Source organism: Artemia franciscana, chromosome 21 (genome assembly GCF_032884065.1).
Source record: "Artemia franciscana chromosome 21, ASM3288406v1, whole genome shotgun sequence".
Taxonomy (NCBI): domain Eukaryota; kingdom Metazoa; phylum Arthropoda; class Branchiopoda; order Anostraca; family Artemiidae; genus Artemia; species Artemia franciscana.
Window position 1 is genome coordinate 7,441,826 of NC_088883.1, and position 25,106 is coordinate 7,466,931.

Genomic DNA, 25,106 nt, shown 5'->3' on the forward strand with positions numbered 1-25,106 from the left:
GAACAACAAAGAAATCTTTGCAAAAAAGCTGAGAAAAAGTGGGCCATTTCAGATAGTATTTATAGAGAGAACTATATTACAGTACTATATTGCAGTTTATATTATAGATACCTATGTCACACAAATACACTTCATAAGATTATCCAATTTTGTCCCTTTACTTGAGGCATTTTTTTTTCAGTTTTTGGGATCCACTATCTGAATAGTATTTTATACAATTATACATTTAAAGAAGTCGAAGAGAAATGAAGAAATAAAGCAAAAAATAGGAATTTCAAATACACCAGGATCCACCCACAAGTATTCCCCAAGTTTTTTGTTGAATTGGGTTCTGACTTACATTGAAAACAGGTAACTTTTTGTTCTCTCGAATTTGTTGGTGTAAATGCTCCAATATAAAAAAAAATCTGAGTTTTGTACCCTTTTCTGCTAAAACTTCTAACTTCTAACCAAATTGATAGATACGTAGATATTTTTCTTACATACTGGAACCCTTTTCAAACCAAAAGTCCTTAAAGTAAGCCTTCTGGAGTAGAAATTTTTTTTTTTTTTACACAAAACTGTCAAATCATTGGTACCTTTATCCTACTGGAAGCAGTGATGTCATGAAAAATTAAAGGATGTTTACCAATATTTCCTATGGTTAATTACTAGAAAGAGAAGTGATAGAAAAAGTGGTTAAAGCATATTTAGAAAAGTAGTAAGAAAATATAGATTTCCATGAAGTTTCTCATTGGGTTCCAGAATATTACAATATAAGTGAATTTGATATGCCCCTAGATACTGGGGAGGATAGAGCTTGGAACTTTTCCAGGTGATAATGGGATGTGGATAGTACATGATAGTATTGAGGAGGGGCATCAAGTGCCCCAGGAGAAATAAAACTTGTAGAAACATGGGTCAAGGAAAATTGTGTTTATTTTTTTTGTCCTGAAAACAACAGCAATGGTAATCACACAAAGAAAAAAGTATTCTGTTCTTCCCCTTTTTCTAAATGGGGTACATATTGAAATCATGACCAAATTTAAATCGTTTGAAATTACTATTGATAGAAATCTGACATTTAAAGCCCATATAAGACAGTTAAAAAGAGCATATACCAAAAGATTCAACGTTATGAAGATATGAAGCAAGTTTTGGCCCAAAACCTGACTTTCTGATGGAATATTATGTAATATACACTGGGGCAAAATTGGAATATGGAGGAATAACTTCTAAGGTGTCATCAAACACATTATTACAGGAGCTGGAAAAACAACTTCATGGAGTTTTCACAAATCAAAAAGTGGAATTGAGAAGCTTGGTAGCAGGAGAGGCACAGTAACATTAAAGTTTTTACAGAACCAACCAATTGAATCCAATTAAATTAAGAATGCTGAAAGAAGGAAGTTTATGGTGTTTGTAGTATTACCTGCCTGTCCCCACGTGTGCTATTCTTACCTGTTTGCAAGATGTGCTTCTGCCATGCTTTTGCTTGTTGATTGTTTGCTTTGTATTCCTTTACTTATCATGTATTTTATATTTTAGGTGCTTGGGTCTGAATAAAAGAATTATTCCAAATTCTAAATGGTGTTAGATGGGATGTAGAATGGACAAAATTTGAAAACCATGTAAAACTAATGTTTTTCATGTAAAAGCAGAAACGGTCCAATGCGCATACCTCCTCATCTGGGTTGAAGATAAAGGACATGAATTTTTCAAGACCTTTGATATTACAGAGACAGAAAAAGATAAAATATTATTATAAATACAGTTATAGATAAAGTTAGATATGGATAGCCAACCAGTTGAATCTAATTAAGTCAAGAATGGTAAAAGAAGGAAGTTTATGGTTTTGTGGAAGATTCGGCATAGTTAGGGCACAGGAAGCTATAGGAAGAATTACAAATGGAATGGCTGTTGACATTTATGTTGAGAGTGATTAATATGTTCAGAACCCCTTGGTGAGAATCAATTCCATACCATTGTAATATTGAATTTGAAAAGTAGAATAATCTGGATTGTGATCAATCATTCAAGATGACAAAAAAATGTATTATCTTGACACTTTGGATATATTCACAGAAGCATCCAAAGTGGATAATAAAGTGGGAGCTGCTTTTGTAATCCCCTACAAGAATATAGCTAACTTGATCAAATTAAGTGATATAACTGCAGTGTTTCAAGCAGAAGCAATGGCAATAGCCAAAGTAGTGAGATACCTGAATATTAACCTCATATATTCTTCATCAACTGGTGAAAAACGTAGAATTTAAAATTGTGGAATTTGATTCAAAAGTGATTTGGTGGCAATCAAGAATATCCATCTAGAAAATAAGGCATTTCCCCAAAGCTATTTTTTGCCATTAAGAAATACATAAACTACTGGGAAAAGGAATAACTATTATATTGAATTGAAAACCAGGACATTTAGACATTAGTGGAAATGAAATGCCTGATACTTTAGCAAAACAAGGATCACTAGAAGATGGGCAAACTTGTGTAAGTAATACTCTGAAGATGGTTGAAAGGTTGATGGTTGCCAAGTTGGAGAAGTAATGAAGAAGCTAAAAATAAGGATATTCAAGGAAAGTTGTTGTGTATTCTCAACAAATATATCACTGACACACAAGAAAGAAAGGTAACTTTAAAAGAAAATGGAGCACTAAGTAAATTTGAGGCCTGAGTGATATTTAGGTTATGATCAGTTCATGCAGGAATTCAGACATATAGAGCCCAGTTTTATAATGAAGATCCAAGATGTCTATTTTTTGGAATTGAGAAAATGGTAAAATACCTATTATTTGAATGTGCAGGTACAGAAAATAGAAGAAGGGATATTAGACAGTTTATTAGAAAAAAAGAATCGAACAGAGTAGTGGCATACTGAGCAGAAAAAGCTTAGAAAGTGACTGTGCTGATGGACTTTAGATGACATGCAAGTTTTAAAAATATATTAATTGGATAAATTATATATAAACCAAGTGATCTAGTGATTATAGTATAATAATAATAATAATTTATTCCAGAAAAAGCCCATTGGCCATCGGAAATTTACATAACAAATTAACTAAAATAAGTTAATACTATTCAAGGAAAACGCTCAGGATGTGCCGCTGCAATCCTGACAAATCTTGCTATCCTTTCAATACTCAGGAAATTTGTCTCTTTCATTCTATCTACCATCCATATCTCATTCAATTTTTCTTTACCATACATCTCTCGCCTTCATTCATTCAATTCAACACATTCACACAAAAAATGTATTAAACTTTCATCCTGAGATCCACACATAGGACAAGCAATAGATTCTACGTTCTGAATCCTAATAAAAAGCCTCCTGAATCCTAGCAGGACGAGAAGAAGAACCATCCATTTCAATTCAATGAAAACATAAAATCCCAATGGTGTTACAAATATCAGTGGTGGGGTTAGCCATTTGCAGCTGCACAGGACCCCTATCTCAGGGTAAGCATAACCTAAAAATGTAATCAAGGTTGTGTAAATGCTCTGGCATCTATGTGCAGCATGTAAATACTGCACAGAACAATCCCTCATGCTGCATGGTATAGGCTTACCCTGAAATCACATTTAATACCTCATAAAAAGAACAATTTCCTCCCGTTCTCCTAAAATTCTGAACCTCTTGTATAAAGGACTTGTTCAGCGAAGGCTGGAGACAGTACTCCTTGCATCCCCCTTTTTCAGAAAAGATGTTAAAATCCTCAAAGATGTTCAAAGAAGAGCCACTAAGATAGTGAGTGAACTACATGAACTCCCTTACCCTACAAGGCTGTGCAAGCTCAACTCCCAACTCTGGTTTAAAGAAGAAGATGGGATGATGCCATTCTGGTTCATAAACTTATTAATTCAAAGGCATTTCCTGATCTTCTTCCTCTGGTGTCTCAGGACTCTCGTACAAGGAGACATAACTTACAGTTCTCCTGGCATTTCTCCTCAAAGCGGCAACGCACCCATTTTCTGACCAACCGTGTTGCCAACCTCCAGAACAAATTATTGCCAGATACCATTGCTACCAAATCCACAAACAGCTTTAAAAACCATCTCGACAACGAATGGTCAACAAAAGAATGGAAGTATAACTGGGAATCGAATCAGCAACATCAAACCACTAGTCAAGTGTACATATTCAACTATGTGTCATGTATTATCAACTCTGAAGTTTCTACAAGGAAAAATCCATAGATTACTCCAATCTGCAATTTAAGGTAAATACCACAAAAACACCTGCACAATAAGATTTAATTGAATCAATGATAAATTTGATTCCAGGATTTGTAATGACAGACATTGGGGGTATGAAAGTTGATATTGTACAGGGCCCCAAACAGTGCTTTTCCTAGAGTTGGTGGTGCCCAGAAAAAAATTAATTACAGTGCCCCCTTTCCAAGTCAACTTAAAGCAGAAAAGGCTGAATAAAATGAAAATTTTGATCAAAGTGGCAACCCCCTACCACATTGTCTAGGAAAGCTTGGCCTGGTCCCCTCCCCCACCCTTTGAACAGGTCTGGCCCCAAAAGATCTAGCATTACAACTACAGGCATCTTAGGAAACTTAGAATCAATCATCTTTCATACAAGTCAAAAGACCATCCTAGAGTGATAGACACTCATTTATGCAACTGAATAATTCCTGACAAGAGTGAGTAATCAGGGTAAGCTATGTAATAAATACTACAGAGCTGTTTAATTTTGTGTAGAAAAGAAAAATGCACAATTCAGTTTGCCATTTGCCATCTAGTAATATCCTAGGCACTAGGGTAGTGGTTGTCCTCCTCAGAAGAAAACACTACAACATTCTGAAAACCACTTGAAAAATTCTAAAAATGCTTATGTCATTCCTAAAAGCACTTCACTTTAATTCACACCCCCCTTCCTAAATGGTCAAGTATACAGCCCAAAAAAGTATTTTTTCCATACATGACTCTTTTCTTCAAATACATTTAATGGGAAACCAGCAACATTGACAAATTCAAGCAACAGGAAAATTCATGAAGAATAGCCTATATCATTTGGGAAATATATTTGACCATTAGGAGGAGGATAAGGGTAAAGTAAATGCTTTTAGGACTAATACAAGTTAGAACTTATAATTTTTTAAAGTTATTATCGTAATTTTATGGTGTTTCCTTCTGAGGAAGCCAACCATTACACTAGTTCCATATCTTGGCATAACACAGAGATCAAATAGTAAAAATACATTAAGAGTCTAGAGTAAGGTCTCTAGACCTTTAGAAAACAATCCCTTCTTCACAAAATTTCTACAAAACAATTTCAATTCATAAAATTTTTACAAAACAATTTTTACTTCATAAAATTTCTAGAAAACAATTCTTCCTTCATAAAATTTCTAGAAAAAAATTCTTACTTCATAATTTTTTAGAAAACAATTCTTACTTCATAAATTTTTAGAAAACAATTCTTACTTCATGATATGCAGAACACTTATAGCTAGCAGATTTGACTACAGCTCCACTATATTGTACCAACCCCCCTTTCCTAATGTTCAGATATGTAGTCCAGATTACATATTTCCCATGTACTTCACCAGCCATCACTCTAGTTTTTCTGGTTCTTGTTTCATCACAGTTGATTTAATTTGTAGGTACATGGATTGAAACAAGAGAGAGGTATGGATGCATAGGAAATATATAATTTGGGCTAAATATTTGCACATTAGGGAATGGGGGATAAAGTATACTGAAGCTGCAGTCAAAAGGTGTTAGCTACAATTATTCTGCATATTATGAAATAAGAATTGTTTTCTTAACATGTTTCCACCTTTACCAAAAACACATCAACCCCTTTACACCATGTTGACACTTTTACAAAAAAAAAACACAAAAAAACATGTCGCTGAATTCCTTATTCATTATACTACTCTGGTAAATGTGAAGATGATTTCATTAGGCTTCTTACATAGGGACAATATAAAACACTAATGAACACTGTCTTTCAGTTATTAATTAAAAAAAAACATAAAAACTTTTTCCACCAAACGAGTTTTCCAAAGAAAAGTAAAGGGCCTCATTAAGCCAAGAATGAGCGAAAATAAATTCAAATAATCTTCGAAGCGTAAAACTACCTTAAATCACTATCAATAAATAAATGAAACTCAAAACAAACAGAAGTTACAATAAATAGCTGAGTCTAACTCAAAACGAGCAAAAATTGACATTAGTAGTGCTGATAACCCCCATGCCTTCTTAAGACCAGGACACAATTTGTGCTTTACTGAAAAAAAAACACAAAAAACAAATGACCATAGATTGTCAGTTTAATTGACATATACTGATATTTATTCCTTAAAGCTTTTCATAACTTTTTATTTATGAAAGTAAAGAATGAAGACATTTTAAACGTATTTTGCAAAGCGCAAATTGTGTTCTGGTCTTTAGATAGCATGGGGGTTATCAGTCCTACTCATGTTAATTTTTGCTCGTTTTGAGTTGATAGCTGTTTATTGTAATTTCTTTTTGTTCTGAGTTTCACTTATTTATTGATAGTGATTTTGATTCGATAGTGATTAGATGTGTTTTGAAAATTGATGGGCTTGGGGGGGACTTGTTGCCCTCCAATCACTCCTGACTAACAAAAAGGGCACCAGCTCTTTTAATCTCCAATCGATTGTTTTTTGTTTCGAAATTTCTACAACAACAAATGGCCATCTCAAAATTTCTATCAGATGTATTTCATAAAAATACGAGGTGTGGGCAGATATCCACCCTTCAATCACTCCCAATCTTGAAAAGGACACTAGAACTCCTGATTACCAATCCAATGAGCTCCCTCCAAAGTTTATACGGTCCCCTTTCTGTATAAACCTTATATGCCCCAGGGCATAACTTACAACCCTTGCCCTGAGGGCTGTGGGAGGATGGGGGGTTGTCATCCTCAAAGACATAATTTCTGGACCTTTCAATTACGCTGAACAAAATGGCTATCTCAAAATTTTGATTGGTTGTGTTCGGGGAAATGGTGGTAGTGGGAGGAGGGTTAGTTGCCCTCCAATCACTTTTGACTATTAAACAGAGCACAGACCCTTTAAATTTTCAATTAAGTGAGCTCTTTTTGAAGTGTCTACGACAACAAATGGCTATCTCAAAATTTCTGTAACATGCATTTCGGGAAAATACAAGTTGTGGGGGGCATCCACCCTCTTATCACTCTGAATCTTAATAAAAGCATTAGAACTTCTGATTACCAATCAAATGAGTCCCCTCCAAAGTTTATACACGATCACCCTTTCTATATATACCTTATATGCCCCCTGGGCATAACTTACAACCCTTGCCCTGAGGGCTTTGGGGGGTTGTCATCCTCAAAGACATAATTTCCAGACTTTTCAATTACGTTGAACAAAATTGGTGTCTCAAATTTTGGATTGAATATGTTTAGGGAAATGGTTGGCGTAGGAGGAGGGCTTAGTTGCCCTTCAATCGCTTTCAACTATTAAGAAGAGCATTAACCCTTTCGGGAAAATGATCAGAAATATCACTAACCAGCACCAAATTATCTAAGACATCTAGTGACGAAAAAATATTATCAATAAGAGACGCATGCCTGTCAGTAACTCGGGTTTGTATACAAACTGAAGGTAGAGTTCCCGAAGAGAGCATCGTCGACCAAAAATCAATAGCTGAAGCCGAATTTTGATCCAGCAGGTTGAGGTTTAAATTCCCCTAAAGAGTTGATACCAACCTGGCCACTAATACAAATCTTATATTTACTCATGATGGATGGCATTTCCGCCCCACGACCAAACCCACCAGACCACACATATAAGGGAAAAAAAATAATATAATCAAGGTAAGAATAAGTGAGAATAATATAATCAGGGTAAGTATAACTAAGAAAAAGCAGGGAAAGAGAAGAAAAAAATAAGGAAAAGCTAAGAAATAAACAAATAATCAGCACTGGGAATATAAACCATTCTTTCATAATCAAAAAAATAATATCACCCAAACACATCAGATCGCATAGGACCCACTACAATAGTTTATTCAACTTAAATACATACCAAACACTCATACTATCTAATAAACTAGTCATACATATAAACACAGCACTATCAAACAAACTGATCTATTATCATATAAGCATAATTAATTTTATGAGATCATATACTCATTTTGGCGATTTCGCCGTCATGTTTCTTTTCAAGATTTTGTTCAACGTAGTCGAATAATCTAATAACTATGCCTTTAGGTGTAAAATTATCCCCATAGTTCTTGGGGGAAGGGCCGTAAGTTGTGAACTAGGCCCATTGTTTACACAGGCTATATTATTTGAGAAGTATACAACTATTTTTTTGGGGGTGTGTGTGTGTGCTTGGGGTGGATTTATATGGGAAGCGAAATTTGTGGGGACTGAATATTCCAGGGGAAACACGGCACTGTGGGGTTTTGACAGAATTACTATATGAAATTCTTTTTGTCTTACATTCTCATTGCCAAATTTTTATGTGAAGATGTTCTGGGGGAATTATCCAGAGGATTTTTTATCCACTTGTTTTGTTTTCTAGGAAATAATTACCATGGAAGGGGGCATTTCTGGGGTGATCGAGAAACCGATTAGAGATTTAACTTTTATTTAAATGAAAGAATACCAAGGGGAATTTTTCAGTGGGAATCGTCCTCAAGCAATTTTACAAAAAGAGGGGATTCTCAGCGAGGATGGAACGAACTATCTGGAGGGAATTTGACGGGGGGGGGGTAAAATTTACGTTGGATGAAATTTTAATGGGGTTTTCCGTTAGGGGGCGAGACATATTTCATAGAGGGTGACCCAGATTTACCGACATTATTTGAAAAAACGGACATAAATTATGCCATTTATGAAGGGTTACCTCCTTCTCAACTCAAACTTATTCATCTTACGCTAAAGTTTTACTGTTTTCTAAAGTTGAAACAGGGGGGCTCACTAATTAGAATAGAAAGTTTTTCATGGCCTTTGGTATTCACCAAGTGACATAGCGATTGCAATTTCTGTCGGTCCCGGTTTTGCTAGTTTGGGCACTTCCAGTTAAGCTAGGACGATGAAAGTTGGCAGGTGTATGAAGAACCAGACCACGTTAAATTAGAAATAGTCGTTTTCCCGATTCGACAATCTTGGGGGGAGTGAAGGGACGGTTAATTCGGAAAAATTAGAAAAAAATGAGATATTTTTAACTTACGAACGAGTGATCAGATCTTAAGAAAAATTGATATTTAGAAGGATTTTGTGTCTCAGGGGTATTATGCTAAATCCTGACCGAATCCAGTGAGATTGGGGGGGGGAGTTGGTGGGGAAACCAGACATCTTGGAAAACGATTAGATTAGAGACATCGGGAAGAAACTTGGTGAGAAGAACAAGCACAAGGCCTAGATACCTGATTGACACAACCGGAACGAATCCACTCTCTTTGGGGGATTAAGGGGGGGGGGGGGTTTAATTCGGAAAAATTAGAAAAACGAGGTATTTTTAACTTACAAACGGGTGATCAGATCTTAATGAAATTTGATATTAAGAAGGACCTTGTAATTTAGACCTCTTATTTCAAGTCCCGTCAGGATCCGGTGACATTGGGGGGAGTTGAGGGGGAAACCGGAAATCTTGGAAAACGCTTAGAGTGGAGAGACCGGGATGACACTTGGTGAGAGAACAAGCACAAGTCCTAGATACGTGATTCACGTAACCATACCTGATTGTTCTCTTTGGGGGAGTTGGGGGGGACGTAATTCGGAAAAATAAAAAAACGAGGTATTTTTAACTTGCGAACAGGTGACTGGATCTCAACAAAATTTGATATTTAGAAGGACCTCGTGCCTCAGAACTCTTATTTTAGATCCCGACCGGATCCAATTACATTGGGGGAAGTTGGAGGGGGAAACCGGAAATCTCGGAAAACGCTTAGAGTGGAGAGATCGGGGTGAAACTTGGTGGGAAGAATAAGCACGAGTCCTAGATAAGTGATTGATATAACCGATCCACTCTTTATGGGGAATTTGGAAGGGGGGGGGGGTAATTCGGAAAAATTTGAAAAAATGAAGTAGTTTTAACTTGCGAACGGGCGATCAAATCTTAATGAAATTTAATATATAGAAGGAATTCGTGTCTTGGAGTTCTTATTTTGAATCTTGACCGGATTTGGTGACATTGGTGGAAGTTGTAGGGGGAGACCAGAAATTTTGGAAAACGCTTAGAGTTGAGAGGTCGGCATGAAACTTGGTGGAAAGAATAAACAAAAGTTCTAGATGCTTGATTGACATAACAGGCCCGATTCTGCTCTCTTTGTGGGAGTTGGGGATGGGAAATAATTTGTTTAATTCGGAAAAATTAGAAAAAATGAGGTATTTTTAACTTTTGAACGGGTGATAGGATCTTAATGAAATTTGATATTTAGTAGGAACTCGTGTCTTAGAGCCCTTATTTTAAATCCCGACTGGATCCGATTATATTGGGAGGGGGGAGCTGGAGGGGGAAACCGGAATTCTCGGAAAATGCTTAGAGGGGAGAGATTGGGATGAAACTTGGTGGGAAGAATAAGCACGTAAGTCTTAGATACGTAATTGACATAACTGGACCGGATCTCCTCTCTTTGGTGGAGTCAGGGGGGGGGGAGATCACCTGTGCTTTGGCGAGTTCGGTGCTTCCGGACATGCTAGGACGATGAAAACTGGTTGGCTTGTCAGGGACCTGTAGAAATTGACTTAATAACAGTCGTTTCCCCAAATTGAACATCTAGGGGTACCGGAGGGAGGGGGAATCGTGAAAATAGAGGTAATTCTATCTTAGGTGATCGGACCTTAATGAAACTTGATATATAGAAAGATCTCATTTCTCAGATGCTCCATCTTCAGTTCAGATCTGATCCAGGGACGTAGGGGGGTGGATGGGGTAATCGTAAATCTTGGAAATCGGAAATCTTGGAAAACTCTTAGAGTGGAGAGATCAGGATGAAACTTGATAGGAATATTAAGCACAAGTTCTAGATACGTCATTGACATAACCGGACCGGATTCGCTCTCTTTGGGGGAGTTGGGGGGATTTCTAGTACTCTGATGAGTTCCAGAATAAGTACAAGTTTGAGATGAGTGATTGACATAAGCGGACCACATCCAATCTCTTTGGGGGTGTCGGAGGGATTTCTAGTGCTTTGACGAGTTCGGTGCTTCTTGACGTGCTACGACGGTGAACTCAATAACTCTAGTACAGAGTCTAATTTTAGGTTCCGACCTCGTCACAAGTGCCATTAAATAAAAAAAACAAGTTTTTTCAACTAAAGTAAGGAGCGACATTAAAACTTAAAACGAACAGAAATTACTCTGTATATGAAAGGGGCTGTTCCCTCCTTAACACCCTGCTCTTTACGGTAAAATTTTTTTACTGTTTTAAAAAGTATAGTTGAGAGAAAGAGTCAAACTTTAGCTTTTGGGTTTAGTGCTTTTGGATACAAATTAAATTTAAAAAAAAAGTTTTTTTTAACTGCAAGTAATGCGCGACATTAAAACTTAAAACGAACAGAAATTATTCCTTATATGAAAGGGGTTGTCCCCTCCTCAACGCCTTGCTCTTTATGCTAAAGTTTTTATTGTTTTAGAAAGTAGAGTTGTGAGAAAGTGTCAAACTTTAGCGTAATGAGCAAGGCTTTGAAATGCAGAAAACCACTTTCATATACGGAATAATAGCCCCTTTTATATACGGAATAGTAAAAAAAACTAGTTTTTTAACTGAAAGTAAGGAGCAACATCAAATCTTAAAACGAGCAGAAATTAAATATAAAAAAACAAGCTTTTTTTTTATTGAAAGTAAGGAGCGACATTAAAACTTAAACCAAACAGAAGTTATTCCATATATGAAAGGGGTTGTCCCCTCTTCAACGCCTTGCTCTTTACGCTAAAGTTTTTATTGCTTTAGAAAGTAGAGTTGTGACAAAGAATCTAACTTTAGCATAATGAGCAAGGCTTTGAAAGGGAGAAAGCCCCTTTCATATACGGAATAATAGCCCCGCAACATCAAACCTTAAAACGAGCAGAAAAACTTTGCGCATATGAAAGGGGTTGTCTCCTCCTCATGACCTTCTTCTTTACGCTAAAGTTATTTTTTTACAAAAATTTCAGACATAGTTTATTACTTTAATGAAACGGCCATTGTGATTCAGGAATCGTTCTTAAAGGATAAGGGCTAAAAGTTAAATTTTTGCGTAAAGAGCAAGGTCATGTGGAAGGGACAACTCCTTTCATATACGTAATAATATCTGTTTTTTAAGTTGTGATGTTGCTCCTTACTTTCGATTGAAAAAACTCATTTTGAAATTTAATTTCTGATCGTTTTTAAGTAATACTGGAAAATCCAGCTCTCTCCATGAAAAATTCCGGTACTTGTGTATTATACGCCACTCACTCAAGTTTGCAATGTGTAAAACTGGAGAATAAACTGGTTTCTTCTTTAGTTTCTTAGTTACTTGAGAACAAAATTTGAGCTATATATTTGCACATATATAATATGTGTGTAACACATATATAATATGTGTATAAAGCTATATATTTGCACATTAGGGGAGGGGGTAAAGTATAGCGGATCTACATGCAAAATGTGTTAGATACAATTATTCTTCATATTATGAAGTAATAATTGTTTTCTGACTTCAAATGGTCCAAATAGTTTATCCCCACCCCCTCTTATGCAAATAGCCCAAACTATATATTCCCATCTATTCTGTCACTTATCTTCGTGTTTGTTCCCGCTAAGCTGAAAGAGGCGAACGAAGAAACTGGTTTGTTCGCGAGTTTTACACAGCGTAAAGTTGAGTGAGTGGTGCATAATACACAAGTACCAATATTCGTGCTCCTACGGAAAATGAAGAAAAAACTCGATCAAAATCATCAAATTTGGAAAGCCTCATTTTCCACGGGCGGTATTTTCCGGTGGGTTTTCCGTGGGGTGGGGTATTTTCCACGGGTTGTTTTTTCCAGGGGGGAAGCCTAGAACCCTCTGTTGCAACCACTTGTAAGGCTAAGAGCATTGAGATAAAAATTTTAGGAAGCATATAAACATACAGGTTATCAAAATGACAAATCAGCAATTTCATGGCAATGGCTAACTGTATTAAGGTAAAATTTCCAGGTTCTTTTCTGGTGATTCCAACCCCAAAATCATCATTTCTTACGATTTAACTCAGCAGTCAACTAGAGTTGATTTAAACCCTACAGCACTGCCAATCAAACAGTTCGTGGTAACGAACTGTAGTAAGGAGCGACCCGGCTCAATAGTAACCAAAACTCTAAAAAATTGAATTTTGATATCAATAGCTACATCAAAAGAATTGTATTTTAATGCTGATTTTAAATATATGAGTTTCATCAAGTTTAGTCTTACCCATCAAAAGTTACGAGCCTGAGAAAATTTGCCTTATTTAAGAAAATAGGGGGAAACACCCCCTAAAAGTCATAGAATCTTAACGAAAATCACACCATCAGATTCAGCGTATCAGAGAACCCTACTGTAGGAATTTCAAGCTCCTATCTACAAAAATGTGGAATTTTTTATGTTTTGCCAGAAGGCAAATCACGGGTGCGTGTTTATTTTATTTTATTTTTTTTTTCCAGGGGTCATCGTATCGACCAAGTGGTCCTAGAATGTCGCAAGAGGGCTCATTCTAACGGAAATGAAAAGTTCTAGTGCCCTTTTTAAGTGACCGAAAAAATTGGAGGGCATCTAGGCCCCCTCCCACGCTCATTTTTTTCCCAAAGTCAACGGATCAAAATTTGAGATAGCCATTTTGTTCAGCATAGTCGAAAACCATAATAACTATGTATTTGGGGATCATTTACTCCCCCAAAATCCCTGGGGGAGGAATCTGTCATGGGGGAAGAAAAATTCAAGGAAAAGGGCGCATGATTTTCTAGCATTACTATAAGAAAACACTGAAAAATAAACATGAAAACGTTTTTTCAAATGAAAGGAAGGAGTAGCATTGAAACTTAAAACGAACAGAGATTATTACGCATATAAGGGGTTCTAAAAATACTTTAGCATAAAGAGCGAGGTATTTAGGAGGAGATAAATACCTCGCTCTTTATGCTAAAGTATTTTTAGTAATTTCAACTATTTATTCTACGGCCTTTCTGATTCAGGGGTCATTCTTAAAGAATTGGGACAAAACTTAAGATTTAGTGTAAAGAGCGAGGTATTAACGAGGATACAAACCCCCTTGTATACATAATAAAAATATAAGATTATGAAAGTTTGTTACGTAAGTTGCTAATTTATAAGTTACGTAAATTTTTTACTAATAAAAACGTTCGTTAAAAATTAAAAGTTCTAGTTGCCTTTTTAAGTAACCGAAAAATTGGAGGGCAACTAGGCCTCCTTCTCCACCCCTTATTTCTCAAAATCGTCTGATCAAAACTAAGAGAAAGCCATTTAGCCAAAAAAAGAATTAATATACAAATTTCATTTGAATAATTTATGTGCGGAGAGCCAAAACCAAACATGTATTAATTCAAAAACATTCAGAAATTAAATAAAAAAAAACAGAAATTACTCCGTATATAAAATGGGTTGTCCCCTCCGCAATCCCTCGCTCTTTACGCTAAAGTTTAACTCTTTGCCACAATTCTACTTTTTAAAACAATTAAAAGCTTTAGCGTAAAGAGCGAGGGATTGCGGAGGGGACAACCCATTTTATATACGGAGTAATTTCTGTTCGTTTTAAGTTTTAATGTCGCTCCTTACTTTCAGCTAAAAAAATTAGTTTTTTTTTATTTAATAATCGTAAATAACAATTTGACACTTGTAAATTTCTTTTACGTGCATTAACCATTTTAATATTAACCATATTAACCATACGTGCATAAATAAAGTCTTTGATGTTTCATAAAATTTTGACACTAAAATTCAGTTGGCAAAGTTAATGCAGATTTATTTGAGTTTATCAAAGGACGTGGGTTCTAAGGACATTGAGTTTCTAATTGAAATTAATATAGAATATTTCGTAGAGAAAAATATTGTCCTATGTCAAAGGCGAATCTAGAATGAAATCTTTGGGGGGGGGGGGTATATGAGAAGGGTGCCAATAATTGACAAAATTGACAAGTAAATTTGGAAAAAGGGGAAAAACAAATGAGGGTGCCAGATTTTATTGGGGGTAGGGACAGTGATCGTTCGGGATCCCTCTGGTTCCGCCCCTTTCCTATACTCCCCTGTTAAAAGTGTGCTTAATTGCATTGATTTAGTTTGTTTGGCCTAGTTTCGGAAGCCTTTAATATTATTCTTTAAGCCGTATATTCCTTTTTTTACCCATTGCTGTATTTTTATGCGCTATTTAGAAGTTAACTCGCTGTGACAAAACTCAGCTAACATACATACATTTATTTTCATTTATTGAAGAACAAGACGAAAAGGAAATTCAATTTACTTTAAAGTCGTACTTGAGATTACTATAGCAGCTATCTCTCTCTTACCTACCTTTTCGTTTTTTTAAAGTTTCTTATTGCCGATAAAAACTTGCTTTTTATCGTTTTATAAAAACGTATTTGTCAAAACGTTTTATAAAAACGTATCTTAATCAAGTCTTACTATTTTCAGTGAATCGAGTAGGATCCTTTGCCATTTCTCTTACAGCAAAATTTACTTTGAGAACTTAAATAAGGTTTGTTTTCAGTTACCGAATAACCTAGTAACAAAGCAAAATAACTGAACTTTATTTAAGGTTAATTTAACAGGAAAACATTTATTTATTTGAAAATCTGTCATACAAAAGACAAGAAGACGGAATAATAATATAAAAAGAAAAGAAAATCACATTAACAACAATACTCTAAACGCTTCAAAATACACAAAAACTTCAATGTACTAGTAAAGATAGTCAATGCTTAATAAATCATTTATTGGAAAACCGGCACACAAAAGTTTGACTGAATAGCTTAACAAAGAATATAGTAAATATTTAATTATTCATTTATTTGAAAAACATCTTACACAACACTATAAGACAGAGCAGAAAAGATAAAAGAAGAAAAAGCCAAAACTCAACGATTCAAATACGACCCAGCTTCAATTTAGGAATGAGATATTAAAGATTTAATTATTCATTTTATTTAGAAACATCTTACAAAAGACTATAAGACAGAGCAGTAAGGCAAAAAGAAGAAAAACCCCAAAACCCAACGATTCAAATATGACCCAGCTTCAATTTAGGAATGAGATATCAAATATTTAATTATTCATTTTATTTAGAAACATCTTACAAAAGACTATAAGACAGAGCAGTAAGGCAAAAAGAAGAAAAACCCCAAAACCCAACGATTCAAATATGACCCAGCTTCAATTTAGGAATGAGATATCAAATATTTAATTATTCATTTATTTGAAGACTGTCATGCAAAAGACAAGAAGATAGAGCAATACCGAAAAAGAAAATAATGTCAAAGACAGAAATGAAACACTTCAAAATGCACCAAATTATCAAAAGATTACTGTGTCAGTCAATACCGACGTGTAAAGATGATTAAGTTTTGATGGGCAGAAATTATGCATAGTAAATTGATTTTCTATGGCGTATGGGGTCACCAATGTTCAGTTGTCGGCCGATCTATGTGGACCTACTCACTCAAATGAGTTTTTTTTTTGTTCAAGCGAGGGAAGTTTAAAAAAAAACTTTAAAAAACGTAGCGAAAAATATTTTATATAGATTTTTGTTACTTTTTCGAGCTGAACAGAAATTTGCTGGTGGTTTCAAACCAGGTAAATCCTCCCCATTGATACGGCCTTACCGACACCCCTCGAAAATAATGTCAGACCGAAATGGAAATCACACCACCGATATCACCCCACCTGAAAACCCCATATAGAAGATTTGCAGTCCCCCATGTTGACCAACAAGCAAAACTACTTTTTCACATGGAAAGCAAGCAGCCTAAAGAGGTTTGGAAGCATCAGCCTAAAGAGGCAAAATCTACTACAGAGTAGAATGAAGCCAAAATGAGTGGGAGATAATTTGTATTTTATAGGTTATACTATACAATCTATAAATATTAATTATTTAATGTAAAAAGTGCTCACTGATGCACCAAAAAGTTTTTCAATGCTAATAAAGCGAAACGAAATTCGGAAAAACGGGTATAGCATTTCAAATAAGACAATAGAAAATAGTAAAACAAACTTTTTTTTTTCACTAATAATGATAATAAAAGTCTGAACATTTCGATTTCACGCCCCGGAGAATTTATCAGCGAAAAACAAACAGGCAAACTAAACTTATAAAGAAAATGAAAAAATAAAAACAGAACAAAAATACAAGTGACAAGAAACTATGTGGACTTTTGTTTGTATATAGAAAAGCAGTATGGTTCGAGAAATTGTTTTGAAAGCCATCACAAAGTTGAAGTAAAGAGAAAAAGAGAGATTATTGTCCTATGTTATACTGGTGTGTACCGGAAACCGGTTATATCCGTTATCCTAAATTTTCATTTCGTTTTATTTTCAAAGGAAGAAAGAGAGGTTACTATCCTATGCTTCCTTTTTATAAAGTATGCTTTAAGTCCATTGCCTTATTTTGTAATTCCAAGCCGATAACATTTTGTAAGTAAGATGTATTTTTGTAAGTACATTTTGTAGCATGTTTGTAAGTAAATCACACTATTCTTTAAGCGTATGCAAGAAATCAGTTAACCCTTCCCTGCTTCCCATTATTGTATTTACTCGTTGTTTCTGTGCCATATTCTGAACCTTTAAAAAGAATCTAAAATCCGATTAGTTCTTTTGTAGGAAATTTTAAACCAGTGAAAGAAATGATACACTGAATATCAGGTTCGACTACCGTATGGAATGTCAAGGATAAGATACACTTCAATCGTCATCTTCTTTAGAAGCTTTTCAGCTTCGCTGCCTGGTATCTATTTTTTTCTTTTTTCATTTTCGTTTCCAATAATTTTCCACCAGTTTTCTTCTGCCTAGCTCTTTTTGTTTCTAGTCCTTATAGGTGTGTTTGTAATAGATGTATCAATGGTTTTGTGGTATATTTTTTCTTCTTACTGATTTTATTTATTTTCATTTCCAGTAATGTTCCGTCAGTTTTCTTCTGCCTAGATTTTTTTTTTAGTTTCTAGTTTTTATAGGTGCGTTTGGTTAATCACTGGTTTTGAGACATTATTTTTCTTCTTATTAACTTTTTTCGTTTTCATTTCCAGTAATTTTCCACTAGTTTTCTTCTGTCTAGGAAAGAGTTTACAAAAGCTTGTTGTTTCTGTGCTATTGTTTTTCTCACGTCTTGCGACAATAAAGCAATGGAGCCTTTTAACCTGCTCCTTACCAATTAATCACTCTCCGTGTCTAAATTTTTAAATTTATACTGTCTGAAAAAAGTCACATTTTTATACAAGTTGCACAATCTTTTCTCTCTCCGACTTTCTATAGCTTTCTTTTTTGTAACTATCACCAACATTGCGGCTCTTTTTAAGCAAATAGTGGCTAGGAAATTTTGAAGCCAACCTTGATTGGCGATTTTACGCACTAATGAAACTGTCTCCAGGACACGAGAGCAACAGGCTGATTCTATAACTAAGGGAAGATGGAAATCTCCAGAAATTTAGTTCACTGCCATCCAGCACTAGTGAAGCACAACTTTCTCGGGATATTTCTACTATTTCTCTAACTTGGTGTTTGAATTCTATACTTGGAGGTACGCTTCACTATATATATATATATATATATATATATATATATATATATATATATATATATATATATATATATATAGCTTTATGTATTTTAGAATATGTTTAATTTCTTATCTATTTACGGCCACACAGAGATTTAACTTATTTTAAACTATACAGAAATAACTATACAGAAATTAAACTAAACGCAAGCCAAGGGGTGGGTTTGACTCTCCCCCTATCCTGTGTATCTGTCGCTTTTCATTTGGAGTACTTTCATAGTTGCTCACAAAATTGCAGCTGTATATATATATATATATATATATATATATATATATATATATATATATATATATATATATATATATATATATATATATATATATATAGCTTTATGTATTTTAGAATATGTTTAATTTCTTATCTATTTACGGCCACACAGAGATTTAACTTATTTTAAACTATACAGAAATTAAACTAAACGCAAGCCAAGGGGTGGGTTTGACTCTACCCCTATCCTGTGTATCTGTCGCTGCTCATTTGGAGTACTTTCATAATAGTTCACAAAATTGCAGCTGTTGAGGTTGAAGAGTCAAGACAAGCATCACGTGAATTGCGTTTCATTGTGAAATGTGTAGGTATATTTCAGCGATTGCCTTTATGCATTTTCAGTTGTACTAGCCAAGTTTGTTATTGTTGTATATATTTTCTTTGACCACCTAAATGCCTGGAGCTACACAAATGGTGGTATCAGGGTTATCATATGTCTAGTATAAGCTAGTGAGGCCATAATGCTGAAGATGCGCCAAAAGTCACCACTTCTTGAGCGAAAGTGCGGTCCAGGCAGAACTTAAATACAAATACTTTGAATAATCACTGATTTGAAGAATTTAATGCTTAATCACTTGAAAAGTTCTTAAACAGAGCAAATGCACTCCATCTGGCAATACTGAGTAGTACAGCTATTATTAGACGCTATACAACAAACACAATTGCTCCTCAGGGTTGAGGAGTTTGTCAGGCCACCGAGGCTACGTTCGTACCAGTTTCGGTACGGTTTAATTAAAAGGTCACTTTTTATGTTACGGTCCAAAAAAAGTGACATTTTTGTTACCTTTTTTTAATTCATGGTATAGTTATTTTACGCTGGTGAATAACGCTGGTTAATAATGAATAACTTGCAGATTTCTGAGTGATCTATTTTGTTTTCGTGAAATAATTCTGCTGTTCCTAGGTTAATTACGCTGATATAAGTATCAACATTCTTTCACTTCGCGATCGTTTAATATTATCACACATTTGTTCAGTTATAAGGAAGGGAAAATACCTGTTTTGCTTACTCACAGTAAGTTAGGATAGCTTTCTCTTTCATGAGATTATCATTTGCAATGATGTGAGAAAGCAAACAGATTTTGCACTATCCTGTCACCATACCAATTTTATCACACATTCATTCAGATATAAGGAAGAGAAAATTGTGAGATTATAATTTGCAATGACATGAGAAAGCAAACAGATTTTGCACTATCCTGTCACCATACCAATTTTACCACACATTCATTCAGTTATAAGGAAGAGAAAATTGTGAGATTATCATTTGCAATGACATGAGAAAGCAAACAGATTTTGCACTATCCTGTCAATAATCAACAGCTTTTATCAGTTGAATCTTGTTCAGTCGACAGTCATTTAGATGTTAATCAGTCTGCAGTGAATTTCTCGAAGTGTGCTGCTGATTTTAGAGATGGAGCTGGCAGTCCTTCCTTACAATTGTTGAAGAATTTATACAGGCAGTGGCGTGTCTACCCCATTCTGCTGCTGGAACAGAGCATCCGTTTTCTGAATTGAACATAATAAAGACTCCACTCCGTATTATACTCAATCCGAAAACTTTTTTCAACTGAAAACAGTTTTCGTTCCCTGGGCCCATTTTAGACATAATCACACCTGGAAATGGCTATTTTCTAAGATTTTTCTGTTGGTTGTCTCTAAGCTATTTAATATTGCAGTACCACATTTTTACCAATGTTGCCACGAACAAACCGAAAATAAATGAGCGAAACTAATAAGTTAAATTTGACAACGCTTTTCAGCCGTAAAAACTCAAACATTAACAATCTGTTGATATTTAAAGACAACAAATACAGTGAAAGCTCTCGTACAAGTCCAAACTAAAGCTATACCTTTTAAAGCTCTTCGGTGCTTATTCTATATGTTCTTAGCTTATTTCTGCTGATTTTTAAACATTTCTTTTAAATTTGGCGCCCGCTACTACGAAAAAACTGCATAACTGCATATGAAGGTTTTTATCATTAAAAATGGAATTCCCAATTTAGCCTAATTTGTTAAGATATATAAGACTGTGTAATTTCCACTTACCAAAGTCAACCCATCCAAACAACCCAAAGTCATTTCGACTGTTCTTGCTACTTTATGACTATTATTGCTAATAAATTTCCCTAAAACAACGGAATTGATGTTACTGCCTTTGGTAATATGATCATTGCTAAGCATACTTAAGCAAATTTTGACTTAAATTTGTTATTTTATTTACTCATATAGACCTTCCACCCATGGCCGTATATAGGGGGGTGGGTCAGGGTTTGCCCCCCCCCCCTGTAATTTTTGTCCGACTTGTGAGAATGTCTACAAAAACCCGTGTAAACAAATTTTTGATGCGTTTTTAAAAGTCTTTTTTTGTAAAACCCCCTGAACAAAGATCCTTGATACGGCTTTTCTCCTGTTTCTTATATCTTAAAGACTTTTGAACCGAAAATGGTATACATCTTCATTCATTTGTGAAAGGGGCAAGAATATTCCATTTCTGTAGTGGATGTTTTCACTTTCCAGAAACTTCACCAAAAGGTTGGATGATTACTCACCTGAGCTTGGACCCGTAGGCCCCCGACTCATCAGTGCTCACTTAGGTAGAGTCAATTTAAAATAAAACCAGATTTACGTTGCCTAGGCAACGTGAAGTGTGCAGAAACATTTTGACCAGGGATCCGATGAAGTAATTTAATATATTAAATTGATTTTACAGCCAGTTCAACCTTAAATATATATAGGTAATGCGCTTTTGAATGTATTCGAAACTAAATACGGATTTTTCAGTCAGTATAACCATATGCAAAGCAAGGCCGAATCCAGGACTTTTTTCAGTGGGAGGGGAGATTTACGAAGAAACTTAAAAAAATGCATGAGAAATTTGCTTATATGCATATTTTTTACGGTTTTATAGGTCGGAAATTTTTTTTGGGAGGGGGGCCAGAGCCCCCTAGCCTTTCGCAGATATGGCCTTGACGTAATGTACTCTTATATGTATCAGGCACGAAAAATGAGACAAATTGACCCTAGTATCTAACCCCTTGTTTTGGTTTTGTTTCTTCAAAGTCGATTACTTTCCGTAAAAATGATAAATTGAAGGTAAATAACGAACAGAAATGACTGGTAAAAGTCGATGTTAGAATTTCCGAAACCATGGATGGATTAATATTCTTTTTTAGCCTAGTTAATACTATGAACCTATTTATCGTTTTTATTCATAGATGAATAAGAAACGTTCTGCGATTGAAGGATGACAGGTTGCCAATAATAGTCCTTGTCGGTCAACTAGTTGACTAAAAATACGGTTTGACCTCGGGGAAATTGCAACAGAAATTTTTTTCTACACCAAAATGTTCAGAAAATCAGCCGAATTACACAAAAAAAATCGACCAAAATCCTACTTGCAGAAGATCAAAACCTGAGTTCAGATTTGAAGTCAGCATGCTTGATTTGATAGGAAACGACTATTTAAACTCCAAAATATTCATAAAATCAAAAATTTATTCCCCCCTCATTTCTTCCTTCAAGGGCGAATTTAAGACACATGTGCAAAGGGGATTTGGTGGATATTTTTTTTGTGTTATTCAAATTATTTTTCTACACATTTTGGAGTAAAAAAAATGATGTTGCAATTTCGCCGAGTTCTGACCATTTTTTCCCGTATCCTCCACTAAACCATCTAGGGGCCAACCAAAATTGGACCATACCCGAATGGGTGGGAGAATGTCGTATGGAAAGATTGAAGGGGAGTTGGAACTTCTTGGGAGGGGTTGTAAAGGTAGGCTTTGGATAAATTGAGATAGAGGAGGAGTGTGCATGGCTGTATTGACCTCAGGTGCTGTGGTGAGTCGTTAGTGGTTGCAGTACTAGTAGCATAATAGCTAAAGAGACCAGCATCGAAAATGGCTAGTTTAACAATAAAGCTAATAAATAGAGGTGTCGGTATCTAAAACAACTGTATCTATTTATTTTTAAAACGGTACAATGCGATCCTTAAACTCTACAATTCCCACATACTGTGTTTTACAGAAAACCGTTTTGCGAAAAACATGTTGAGCCAAAATACAAGTTATAAAGATAGGAGTACAATTTTAGAAGAAGTAATTCGCAACCTGAGAGCGACATTATCCTATCCCTTTTATTTTCTTAAATCATTGTTAGCTGAAGAAAAGGCTAAGCTCATAAAATTCTATTAACTGAATAGAGAGTGTTTGAAAAGTAGGATTCAAAATCTTAAATCGTGTTTTTCCGGAATGAGGTTCTTAGCAGTTTTCTCTCTGTCAAATTTTTCAGTAACAGAGCACGTGAATTGATATTTTACCTCCTTCCTTTGAAATTTTATGTTAATTTCCGTTACAGGAAAGCAATTGATTTGTAAAAAACTTACGGAAGATTTGCGGAAAAATGCACACTAAATTTCGATGAATCGCATTTAGAGGAAAAGATAAATTATTGAAATCCTCGGAAATAAACTAAAGTTCAAGTTTCTCTAAATAATCTTGGTACCTTAGACAAAACTAATTTGTCCATCACTATTTTTTAAAGTAAATTATCTTTTCTGGACGATTTTCCCAATGCGTTGTGTCAGCGACTGCAGATATGCGTGTCTCACAAAAAAAGTAAAAAAAAAACTTTGCATTATCAAAATTGAAGAATTCTCCCATGATGTGTAGTATTTTGCCATTATTACAGTTAAAGATCATATTTTAATATTCCTTTAAAATAATATTAATATTATTAAACTAAAATAATTATAATAATTAAAAAATAAAATAATTAAATGATTAATAGAAATAATATTATAATAAAATAATATTATTTTAATATTCTTCTTCTATTATTATTGTGAATTACAAAAAAGTTTTTAAATACATAAATTTCCTTCAAAATTAGCCATTAAACAGCTCTCTGTGATGTATCAGTGTCCCACTAGCGGTAGAGGAAAAAAAAGGGGAAAAATTGCCGGCAATGCAGAATATCCTAGTGCAAGCAACTTTTCCCATTTTTCAAGCCAAGGGATTTTCTTAGTCATTCAATTTAAGCAACTGTAAATTTCCAATGTAGGGGTTTCGGACAAGGCGACTCTAATACTAAACTTTGTGTTTCGATCTGACTCTATTTTTAGGAGTTATGGGCCGCTGTATTTCTTAGTATGGGACGTAATTGTCTCTTACTGGGTTTTTAGCTACCGCTGCAATTTGGATTGGTTTTTATCTCTTAATAAATATCCTTTTATGCATTATGTATTGTTAGACAAAGTCCCCACACCCTATATTTCACAGGGGGTGGTCAACATCGCCTGTCAACCCCCGCTCTTTATTAACCGCAGAGAGTTGATTTGTAAAGAATGCTGTAATTTTTAACTATTTTTTAATTGCTTGACCAAGAATCCATTTCCAACCAAGAATACAGTCAGGTCCACTTTGTTTTTACTGACTGGAAATTTGATATAACAAAAAGTAAACACAACAACGGGTAAAAAGGCAGGGTCATATGGCTTCCCTTATACGATTAACAGAACTTAACAAATGAAAATATCGAGATAAAACTGGAATAATGTTTAAAGAAAGCAGTGGGCAAAACAAAAAAAAAATAAATAAAAAAATTCGTGTATAATATTTAAACAAAGCAGTGGACACAAAAAAATACAAAAAAAAACAAAAAAAAACAACAAACAAACTAGCTCTGTGAATGGAAAGACAGTGTGGTCTAAGAAATTATTTACTTACACGATTAAGGAATTATCGGGTAAAACAAATGTGACGATTGACGTCACAAGAGTGAACCAATGTAATTAAATGTCTTTTTAAACAGGGAAATAGAGGAAATGGTCTCTCTTTCTCCTTCAATTAACATGCAATATATAAAAAACAGAATGGAATGAGTTTTGTCATTGCAAATATCTTACTAATCAGAAAAAATCCGCTACTTTGTTTACCATAATAAAATAAACATGACAAAACCTTTGAATAGGGTTAATAAATTCTTGTAAGTATAGTTTTACGCTATCAAAACGAGTCGGAGGAGGGTGCTAAAAAGGCATTTGGGACACTCAGGAGAGAGTTCTCACTTATGTAACCGCAGCTAACCCTTATTTTCGTTGTCTTTTTTAGAGGATCTATATGCTGTTTTTTTTAAT

The 25,106-nt window shown here is 34.8% G+C and overlaps 1 protein-coding gene across 5 annotated transcripts in view; it reads left to right on the plus strand.

The window, feature by feature from the left end:
- LOC136040881 (potassium voltage-gated channel protein Shaw-like) overlaps positions 1-25,106 on the plus strand; it is a 187,767-nt gene that overhangs the window by 2,342 nt on the left and 160,319 nt on the right. The window contains exons 2-3 of one of the 5 annotated variants that reach the window (XM_065725284.1): positions 1,528-4,208; positions 17,751-17,874. The exons of 1 other annotated variant lie outside the window; for it this stretch is intronic. The gene's annotated coding sequence lies outside the window, so the exon portion shown is untranslated. Of the gene's footprint in view, positions 1-1,527; positions 4,209-17,739; positions 17,875-18,472; positions 18,664-25,106 lie in introns of those variants that run through there. 3 more of the 5 variants (XM_065725287.1, XM_065725286.1, XM_065725285.1) reach the window with 3 other exon arrangements.